The sequence below is a fragment of the Seriola aureovittata genome, chromosome 3 (assembly GCF_021018895.1).
Source record: "Seriola aureovittata isolate HTS-2021-v1 ecotype China chromosome 3, ASM2101889v1, whole genome shotgun sequence".
Classification (NCBI taxonomy): Eukaryota; Metazoa; Chordata; class Actinopteri; order Carangiformes; family Carangidae; genus Seriola; species Seriola aureovittata.
Window position 1 is genome coordinate 25,304,781 of NC_079366.1, and position 10,892 is coordinate 25,315,672.

The window sequence follows — 10,892 nt, forward strand, 5'->3', positions numbered from 1 at the left end:
GTAAATACCATTCTTCAACATATGCACATTCAAGTTTATCATCCAATTGAGAATATATTCAGGCTAAAGCTTAATAAAGAGATAATTAATCTGATATTTAAAACTGATAATAAAATAAATGAAAAATATACTATAACGCTACAATGTGGTGATTTAATCTTTCTAACATTCTTCATGAAAATCAGGTCATCGTTGAACATGACTGAAGCTCTGCTGGGCGGCTGTGGCTCAGGAGGTAGAGCGGGTCGTCTACTAATTAGAAGGCCAGTGGTTCAATCCCCGGCTCTTCCAGTCCGCGTGTTGAAGTGTCCTTGGGCAAGATACTGAACCCCACTTTGTCCCTGATGTGTGAATGGGTGAATGCTGCGAGTATTGTAAAGCACTTTGAGTGGTCAATAAGACCAGAAAAGCGCTATATAAGTGCAAGTCCATTTAACACAAGTGGTCATATTCATAAAATTATCAATTTCATAACTGTGCAAAAAACATTATTTATCTTTATCAAATCATTGTGCAACCATGAAATTCTTTCTTCACATATCTTTTGTTAGATTGTTTTAGCCAATGATGTTGCTTAATTCTTTTATCGAATAGTTTTTTATTTGTAAATTAATTTCTTAGTTAAGCAGTTAAATGATTGACTCACTCAAGTGGGCCCCCATACTGAATGTGCTGGTGTGCATCTGTTTGTGTACTTGTATGTTTTAGCCTAAGTGTCCCTGTCTGGTCATTTCATAATGTCATGCAGTCTGGTTTTTTGGGATATTTTTCTCCTGAATGGGAAACTCCATCTCTGCGAGGATATTGTCCATCTGCTGCATCTCCTGAAGGAGCACTGAGGGAGAGAGCTCGGTGGCTACATTATGCAAGTCACACACAAACACACACACACACACATCTTTGAAAGGTGACGCTGCAGCATTTTCTTGGTACATATGGTCTGGTCAATGTGATGAGTGAAGGCCACATTAACATGGTCGCAGTGGGACTATTTGTTTCTCATGGAAAGCCGCGCATTTTCCACCTGCTGTGTAATCTTCTGTGACACTTTGTACTTCGATGCCCAATGGCCAACATTATCATGGTTACACCACACCCATGAGAACAGCACAAACAGGCTGTTATAGACCGTCACATTGTTAGTCTCATTATGGCTCCAATATCTTTGACAATAATGTCAGTGTGGGGATTTCACTGGTTATGGTTATGAACAGTGGAAAATGACAACTAAAGATACTGTTTATATTAAAACATGTCTGTGTTTGCAGAGAATACATAGAAGCAGAGGTCCTTGTTGAATCTCTTACAGGGAGATTTGTAGATATTTAAAAATGCATATTGAGAATTTTATGCCTTATACTTTATTTCGTAAAATGTGTGGAGCCCTTTATTGCTGTGAGGGTCAATAATCCTAGTAAGTGTCCTTTCAGCACATTTCTTAAATCCATTCTCTGAAGTGCCAGGTTTAGAGTGGGCATTCCCCCAAATTGGAGAGACCTGGGACAGTTGTCAACCCCACATTTAGCCTATTTGTTAGAAAATGGTTTGGAGTGTAAGTACATATCATATATAAAATGAGTGGTTTACAGTGTGTCCATAGCACATCTTGTCACAGGATTCCTGCTCTCACTGCTGGTAAACTCTCCTGTTAAACATCCTGATATACGCACACAAAGAATATAAGCAGCAATTAAGTAGTTAGTTTGCTTGAATTCACATGTTAAACAGCACGTACGCAGAAATGTTTGTGTGTGAATGATGAGTGAATAAGTGAACATGTAATGCCTAAATGAGGTGAACTCACTCCAGCTGTGTCTTGACTCTATCTCTGACTTTCTCCAGCTGCTCCCAGCAACACCTAATCATTTACTCTTCCCACAGAGGTGAAGCAAGAGAGACACAGAAAGTGAAAACAGCTTTTGCAAAATGTTTATTCTAATCAATCATGTGTCAAATTCAGGGGCTGGTGTGTGTATGTGTGTAAGTGTGGGGGGGTATGTAAAATTTGCTAAAGAAATACCGTTGGTGGCTCCCTCTCCTCTGTATCCTGATTATGATTATTGTTGCCTTCGCATTTCTGCCTCTGGCAACAACACTCAGAGGCGTAGGTGGACTGACCATCATGAGTGGCCAACTGAGACCTGAAGGCCAGCAGAGAGCTGAGAGAGACCCATACCTTCCCCATAGAGAGAGAGAGAGAGAGAGAGAGAGAGAGAGAGCGAGAGAGAGAGAGAGAGAGAGTGGGATGTGGGGGTGGTGGGTATCGAGTGCATCACTGGCCCATGGTTCTCCTTTTAAAGTATTGTTTCTGTAAATAGAAAAGAATATATAACGAATGAATATGAAACAATGGTGAACCAAGAAATACAAAGACACACTTGAACAACAGGAAAACCACCAAACAGTGTGTGTGCAACAGGTTTCAGTTGTGCTAACCTGCAACAGATTTATATAAATATTATGTGATTGTCATTACAGAAGCTGTTTATCAATAGGCCTTTTTCACAGCAGACATTATGACTGAGCAGGAAAGCGGTAAGAAAAACAATGGCTCCGTTATATTCCAATGCCCCAGTAAGCCATGACAGTGTGACCGTGAGGCAGCATGCACAAAACCAAGACCCTGAGACTTCGGCAGCTAAATGGTATTCAGCCGTTATTTATTTCGTTATTTACACCTGTGCTTTTCTTTACCCGCTTTGGAGTCTTGGATGAAAAAGACCCATAGTGTTTACTTACATTTGCTCTTACCAAATTCATAATTCAATAAAATGAATCTCTTTTGGAAAAACATAACCTTCACTTCAGAGTTTATATAAATGTGTCTGTAGAATCTCTAAAACCATTTACACTTTCAAGGCATCCCACCTTGTAAGAAACATCGCAGGGAAGACTGTCGGACGATTTGTATTTGTATGTGTATAATTTTGTAAATTGATTCCTTTTGTAATATTTTTATTTATTTCCGTTTCAGTGCTAGTTATATTATTTGTACTAGCTTGTTTGTAGTTTTTTTTTTGGTCCCTTTTTTCCTGTACCCTGTGCTGTTGTTTGTCTTGTACAGTTATTAAGATGGAAACAAAACCCCTCTGCTGTCACTCTAGACCCTGCCAGTCCTCTTCCATCCACGTTTCCCTCAGCATGTTTTCCAGATATGGCTACTGCAAACAGACAAGACTTTTGCTATGATTTGCCTATCCCTGAAAAAATTTCTTGAGCCTCTATCCGTCAGCACACCTGAACCTCGTTGCCCCATCAGCCCCACACTAGGTGTACCTGCCCAGTAATTCTAGTCATTTCCTGATCATGTACAGACCTTTTTCACAGCAGATATTTTGGCTTTTCAGTGTTAAAAATTCCTGCATTCCAGTTAGATGAGCTAGTTCCAGCGCCCTGGTAACTGTCCGACACTTGATTGAACTGAACCTTCGTTAATGAAATTTCTTTCACACGTGCCTTTCCTGCTATGACAATTTAAAATGTCTGCCATGAAAAAGTTCTATTGCAGCCTTATTTCCTGCTTCTTACCTGCCCGCCGGCTTTAGAGACTGTGACCCCAGCTAGTTTTTCGACTTTTGGCTGCCTGCCTGATCTCTCCCGGTCTTGTTTGCTTCTGCTGACTGCCTGTTTCTGACCTATATCCAGCCTTTTGACTAGCAAAGTCTTCTTTTCGTTATTACTCCTACCTGCTGATTCTGCTTCTGGGACTTAATCCAGAGTTATTATAGTGATATGAGGCTACAAAATGTATATGTTAATGGTAGCAAAGAGAACGGAAACTATGCCAACAATGGAGAGAGTAATGTAGTTTAGTGTAAGCATGCACTGCATCTCTGCTGTAATTTTAGACACTGCCATTCCTCTTCTGCCCTGAACCTCATTACCCCTTCAGCCCCACAGTAAATTTATTTCCCATTGTGGTCTGAGACCTTTGGACCCCACACAGATTTATATAGATATAGATATGATATGCTTAGTAATTCTAGTCATTTTTCAGTTTGCCTATTGCAGCCTTCCTGTATCTCTCTGCCTGCCTGTTTTAGTGACTTTGAACCCAGCTAGTTTTTGGACTTTTGGCAGCCTGCCTGATCCCTTCTGGTTTTGTTTGCCTCCGCTGACTGCCTACTTATTTCCGACCTATATCCTGCCTTTTGACTAGTCAAGTGTTCTTTTCTCTTACTACTCCTACCTGCTGATTCTGCTTCAGGGTCTCCAGAGTTATTACACTGATATCCCAAATTTTGAGGCTCTGAAAAGTATCAGAGCACATGGAAACAATAGAAAGAGTAATGTAGTATAGTCTAATAATGTACTGGTATATTGATTTTCATTCATCCATCCAGGTCCAGGTCACAGTGACAGAAGGATAAGCTAAGTAGCCCAGACGTCTGTCTCTCCAGCCCTATCCTCCACTTCCCCCTGGGGATTGATTCTCAATCTTTATTAACCTTTAGTTGTCATAGACTGCCTATGGACTACAGCATCTCTTGGCTAATAAATTATTTAATTTAATACAACATGCATGACACCATAAAACAAGTTCTGGCAAAGGATTCATTTTTGTTTGAGGTATTTTTCCATCCATAACTGTTTGGGTTACATGTGGTATTTGCAGCTTCTACACAGTGAAGTGGGAGCTTATAAAAAGCACTGGAGGATAGTGTTATATCCTTCCTGTTTTACTGCAGGCTGTTAAGGTTAAATACAAAATAATCCAAACTCATCCAAATGTTCAATTTGACATTAAAATTCACCACCCGCTAAGGCTATTGAAATGCCAAGTTTATTTTAAACATTCTATTTAAAACAAAAAATATTATTCAGTGTCTTTGAAGACAATAAAGGGTGTGAGGTTACTGGAGGTCTGTTGCCCTTCTGAATATGAATTTGTGGAACTTGCCAGCTCACAAAAGTATCAGTATGCAGAGAGTGGGAGAGAATAATTTGATGAATTACAGCTGTACATCCTCCACATATTATGTATAATATGAATTAATATCTGAAATTGCAGTACAATTAGTCAAATCACCAAGTCTGCCAAGTGTGAGGCCACAGGTGTCCCCTCTGCCGCGTCTCTCTCTGTTTTGTGTCTAAATAAGAAAATATCAACTATGGGTGGACTGCCCACTTTCCTCTATATAAAAAGATCTGAAATTGTAATTTGGCTTCATCTAACAGGCTTATGAGATGCATCAGCTTTCATATGAATTCCATTTCTGTGTTTCTGAGTGCCAAAACAGGTGTTATCTCTATTCCACAGCACTACCACAACATGAACGCATGATCTCAGAACCAAGTGGTTCCCAATCTTTTAAATAGAGTCTATGTTCCCGGTGATCAAATAATCACAGAGTGTGCAGAAAACAACGTGATGATAATTTCATCCCTGTTGCCCCTTTGCTCTCGTATACTCAAGAGCAGAGTGGATCTGAAGCTGAACTAAGCAAAATCCTCAGACTGTTGTGCTTTCAAAACACCCAGAGGGAGGTGAAGTTAAATTTCTTTAAGCTGTATCTTTATGTTTAACAGCCATTTAAAGAAATACTCCTAGTCTAATGGATGTCTTGAATGTGGGTAAACACCAGTGAATTTTTATAAATGAAGGCTCATTACTGAAACCTGGAGAGAATACAAACATTGCCACTTTGCATTACTTGCATTTCTGTCTGTGTACTATAATCCAATTTGCTTGAATGATTATCAGTTATTTATTTCCAATACGTGTTTTGCTGTGGTCAAAACCGTTTAACCGCCTTCATCCAGACTGTGTTGAGCTTCTGCATCCAGGGATGGGAGGTTGCCATTCAGTAACGAAGAAAGCCAAATTCGACTTCCTTCTGTAAGTATTCCCTCCCCTTCTCTGAATATACTGCAGGTTCCTGACGCTCAATGTCAAGACAAAATGACTCATAATCTCATTTATTCTCTGGAGCCTAAAAAAATTTAATAAACTACTGGTGTGGATTAAAGGCACTGTGAAGTTTGCATAGATTATTTAAATATATATATATATCGTTATGCTTTAGACTGCCAGTGCTCATCTCTTATTTTTCTTAGTGTATGATAATTTGGTGATTTAAAGTAGAGTGGAGACACAGGCAGGAAAAACAGTTGGAGAGAGATGGATATGAGATGAAATAAACATCAGCAATAACAGCAGGAATCGGACCAGGGATGTTGTGGTTATATGGCATGCATCTTAATACTTGCAATATCACTTATCGTTTCTCCATTTAAGTGCATTGGCACAAACCTCTTATGGATTCCAATTATAATCTCTAATTGAATTATTTGTGGTGACTCGTACCGGCTCTCGCTTAGATGTTTGTCACTTTTGTCTAACGTGATTATGACTTCATATTTACATATACTGTATATTCTAATTACCACGTGTATATGTTCTGTATAGGGCTGCTAAGTATGTTTTTTGCAACATGCCTTCCATACACTATCTCCTGAAATCCAAACCAGACATCAAGACATACAACAGGACTTGTATGTTTTGTATGTGCAAGAAGAGAAACATGCACTTTATGTTTCATACATGCTAGTGCAGTGCTCCATATGTATTGTACTGCACATGACTTATATGTTATTAACTAAATGTATGGTACAACTGCATCTTCCTAGACTACTGTAGCATAGAGGAGGATAAAAATATCTTTCCATGGTTGAATGAGGAGCAAAAAGGTTTCTTTTTTCATTAAGTCAAGCATATAATAAAAGCTGTACTGTTTTTGCTGTCTACTGTTTATATTTGGATTAATGTCCTGTGTTGGTCTTTCCAGCACTTTGAGGCTTTGTGCGACTTCCCCTGATACAAAGATTTAACATTTCTGTCTTGTAAGGCTCCTGTAATTCATTATGTGAGTCCATAAATACAATCTGCTGCCATATATTCCTCTGACATTCTATCTTTCCATAACTGCAGCTTCTTATCATCTTTAAGACTATCTGTCATTGTCAACTAACCCTTACGCCCCTCACACACACACACAAACGCGCGCACGCACACACATACACACATACACACACTTACTAATATCCATCATGGAGTGGATGTGGTTTCTGTGGATTCTGCAGGTTAGGTCCAACCTTTCTGTTGACAAAGTCTGGTCTGTGGATAAAAGACATATGCACAAAGGAAGCACTTTTGTGAGTGACAGGAAGAGAGTCACTGTAGTTTGGACTGCAACAGCAATCAGGTGTGTCTCTGAACAGGAAGGGGTTCAACATGTGACTCAAGGACACTTCAGCAGCAGCAGGGATTATTTGAAACTGATGGACACACAGCAGGGCCCTCACTACTCCCGCAGCCTCGCTATCCTCTACTGTCTAGCCTGTCAGAGTGGAGCCTAAATTAAGTGGATGTGGATGGATATACCGTGCTGATTTTCTGTCTTTGAATCTATCTATCTATCTATCTATCTATCTATCTATCTCTTTCTTGCTGTCTTACACGAACAGACAAAAACACACATGCACATGTTTCCCTGTCCCACTGGGAGCTTTCTACAGCCACCCTCTGACCTGCTGCAGAGACCGGGTGCCTCGGAGCAGCTGTTCCAACTCCAGACCCAGCTGACTCCTTCAGGAGAAAAACTAATGTTGGTGATCCACTCACTGATCTCGCCTGCTGTCTGACTGGCAGAGCCCAGTAGTGGGAAAAGCTCACGACTGCATCCATTTCATATTCAGAGGCAGTAAGCTGGGGCTGCTTTTTCTGTCCTCCCCTCACCTGTATTTGCATTATTGTTTTTCATCTGTCAGTTATGAAGTTTAGGCTACTTACGTTTTAGCTCTTCGTTCCAATTATCTCTGACATTTCTCTTCTCTGATATTTCTTCTCTCAAATAACAATGCAGCTCTACCTTGACAACTGTTGCAAACTTTTTTCCTGCAGAAACATCACCACCTTCCTGAAACATGGTTTTGCTGTTTACTGTGTGTTATTCAATAAAGCAGCCTGTACCTGCAGGACGAAGCCATTACTTTCCTTGAATGATTCACAAAGTCTGCTACTGGACAGAGGCCCTGCAACATGCCAAACATTACAGATATTTACTGTTTCAGGGCCCTAAGCAAACCACAATTTCTAGCAGCAACTCATGATTGCAACATTGCCGTCAAAAATCCAAATAATTCAGGTAAGAGTTTGCTTCCAGAGAGAATAAAATAGCACTGATGCCCAAAGCTGTTGCTACCCTGTAGCTCTATGAAATCACAACAGAACCTCAGAGAAAGAGAGAGAGAAAAAGAGGTACCTTCTACCATCATCCATCAAACCTTTTTGCTTGGTTAATTTGCATTTGAATAATTTTAGAGTCCTGTTAAATTATCCAGTAATTCATAAGAAAAAAATCATATATTAGAGGAAAGTCATAAGAAATTAGCACAACTTTCCGGAGCGGAAACTTTTCCCTGCTTTGCTATCCTGATAACATGGTTTCCCGAGGGGTTCAATTTAAACTTTTTAAGACCTTTTTTAACTCCACATAGAACGCAACTTGATACTTGTTTCACTGCCATACCGACCACAGTATGAAAGATATTAATGAAAACCAGTAGGGATTATATGGTCTAGACATATTAACATTTATATCTAATTTTAGTCACTCTTTTCCAGCTATTTATAATAATTAATAATATTTTCTATGAGAACCCTAATGACATAATTAATTAACCATTAATGACCTCCTTCAATGAAGATATGAAAAAAATATATAAAAAATAAGCAGTTAACTCTATATGAGTCTAACTCTATATATTTCCACCTTGCAACTGCAGTGAACAAATGACGGTCTCAAAAAACGGATTCAGACAGCCAGGGTTTCACACATCACAAACTTAAGGCACAACTTTATATATATAGTCAGTGTGACTTTCTCGCTAGATTTAGTGACTTTTCAGACCTTTGTTTTCAAAAAACTCCTTACAACAAATTTAGCAAACCTTATAGCTACTTTCTAGCAAGTGGCCAGTATAGTGCAGTGAACTAGAGGCACCTGTCTTCTCTGTTCAGCGAGATGCAGAGAGGCGGTCCAGCTCGTTCAGTCCGCGTGACGGCTAACACAGACATGAATGAGCTGCGCATGTGCAGGCGATGCACCATGCCAGAGAAAAAAAAACATCAAATCAAAGGTATCCTGTTGCCTATAACTTGCTCTCTGAGTGATAATTTTACAAGTAAATGTAGCTGAAGTCACAGAACAGTCTTTGTCTTTAACTTGTGCGTTTGGTGAATTTGTCAGACGATGTTGTGGTTATAAAATCTGGATTTTCACAGTGCAGAGCAGCAGCTTGGAAATGGCTTGGAGGTGAGTGCTGGTTAACATGCCCTGTTTCAGCCACTATTTCATGCTTGTTCCGTTTTTGACTGACAGAAACAAGACAGAATGTAAATGAGAACAGCTTTATTTGAAATTCGGCTGTATGAAAATAGTGCTACAGCGTCTGTGAGCACAGAGCGTAGGAGCGAAGCAGACATGAAGAGCTGGGACCGACTTACAGGGCACAATGCAAATACAAGCTATGACGCCATGAATATGCCAATTGACGTATTATTTCATTCAACAACATTTAGCGCCGTTTCAAGCAGGCTTTACATACTTTCTATTGAAAACGGTTGGCAGCACTGGCGAGAGTTTGCATTAGCATAACCACTGCCGCTGCCTCAGCTAGCCAACTGCGAGTTTCAAACTAAAAAGCTAACAAACATAAACAAATAAAAAATGCTAACTACGCTTACCGTCTGCTAGTAGCCGATTTCGGTGCACAACAAACTCCTCATCTGTGTCTGGGTCTGACTGAGGCTCAGACATGTGTGGCTGAGTCTCTCCGATGTTTCCTAAGATGCTAACCATTTTGGTAAGAGTTGCTCTGTCGCTGGCGTCTCTCGGTCAACCTGGCGCGAGCAGCGGTGGTGGGCGGGGCTTGAGGCCTGATACAGAAATGTTCAATGAGGAAGTGAGCATATGTGTCCAGCCCATGGATGTATTATAATGGTTAAGTTTGGTCTTATAATACATTTATGGTCCAGCCCTTATTCGTTTTTTATGTGTTAAAAAAATGTTAAACAAAATAATTAATCATAGCTAGATATTTTAGTATTTTACATATTTTAAAACGTGTCTGGAGGGGAACTTTGAACATGACCTGGACCTAAATAAGCAGCAGAAAATAGATGAATAAATGGAAGGATTAACCAATTAAAAAATCCCTAACCCTATTTATTTAAGGTCCAAGTATGAATTTTACATAACATCAGGAGAGTCGGTTTGGTTTTGCCAAAATGACATGCAAAGACATTATATAAGTCATTTTTGAGAAATTTCAGTGCTTTTTAAGATTTTTCAAGACCTGCAGATGCCCTGGATGCCCCCCCCCCAGTTTCCCATTGTGATCCCTTATGGAGGTCTTGGCCCGCAGGTTAGGAACCAATGACATAAGTCATATTGTGACCAAAAGACAGATGGGACTAAACGTTTTGCATAATTTAACTGCACATTAGTTGTGTTTTTAGACAACTGTTTAAGAACCATTTGAACTCATTGCATTGCTGTTAGTGGGCAAACAATGAAAGCAGTGCTCTGATTGTGGTTAGAAAGCATTTAAGCTGGCTGCAAGGACCAAGACTGTCTGTGCAGTGTTAAGGTGCCAGCTGCAGACTGACAACAGTATATTAAACCCCCCCCACCCCCCCCCAAAAAAAAAAAAATGCAAATTTGCCTATTGGTTGAAGTCTATGTAAGTCACTCTTTCAGGAGCAGTGCTAAAAATAGCTCCAACGTAGCCAAAGCCTTGTTAAAAAAACAAAAAAAAACAGCGAGGTCTTGCTTCGTGTCTCTCAACAGTAGGTCCAGGTCCAGTATCAAAGCCAGGACCTGTTTAGA

The 10,892-nt window shown here is 39.9% G+C and overlaps 1 long non-coding RNA gene across 1 annotated transcript; it reads right to left on the reverse strand.

Annotated features, from left to right (window-relative positions):
* Positions 1-1,911: 1,911 nt before the first annotated feature.
* LOC130166627 (uncharacterized) lies at positions 1,912-10,023 on the reverse strand. Its single transcript, XR_008827178.1, has 3 exons — positions 9,749-10,023; positions 7,040-7,117; positions 1,912-2,308 (listed from the first exon to the last, which is right to left on the reverse strand). It is a non-coding gene; the product is annotated as an uncharacterized LOC130166627 (long non-coding RNA).
* Between the last annotated feature and the right edge of the window lie 869 nt (positions 10,024-10,892).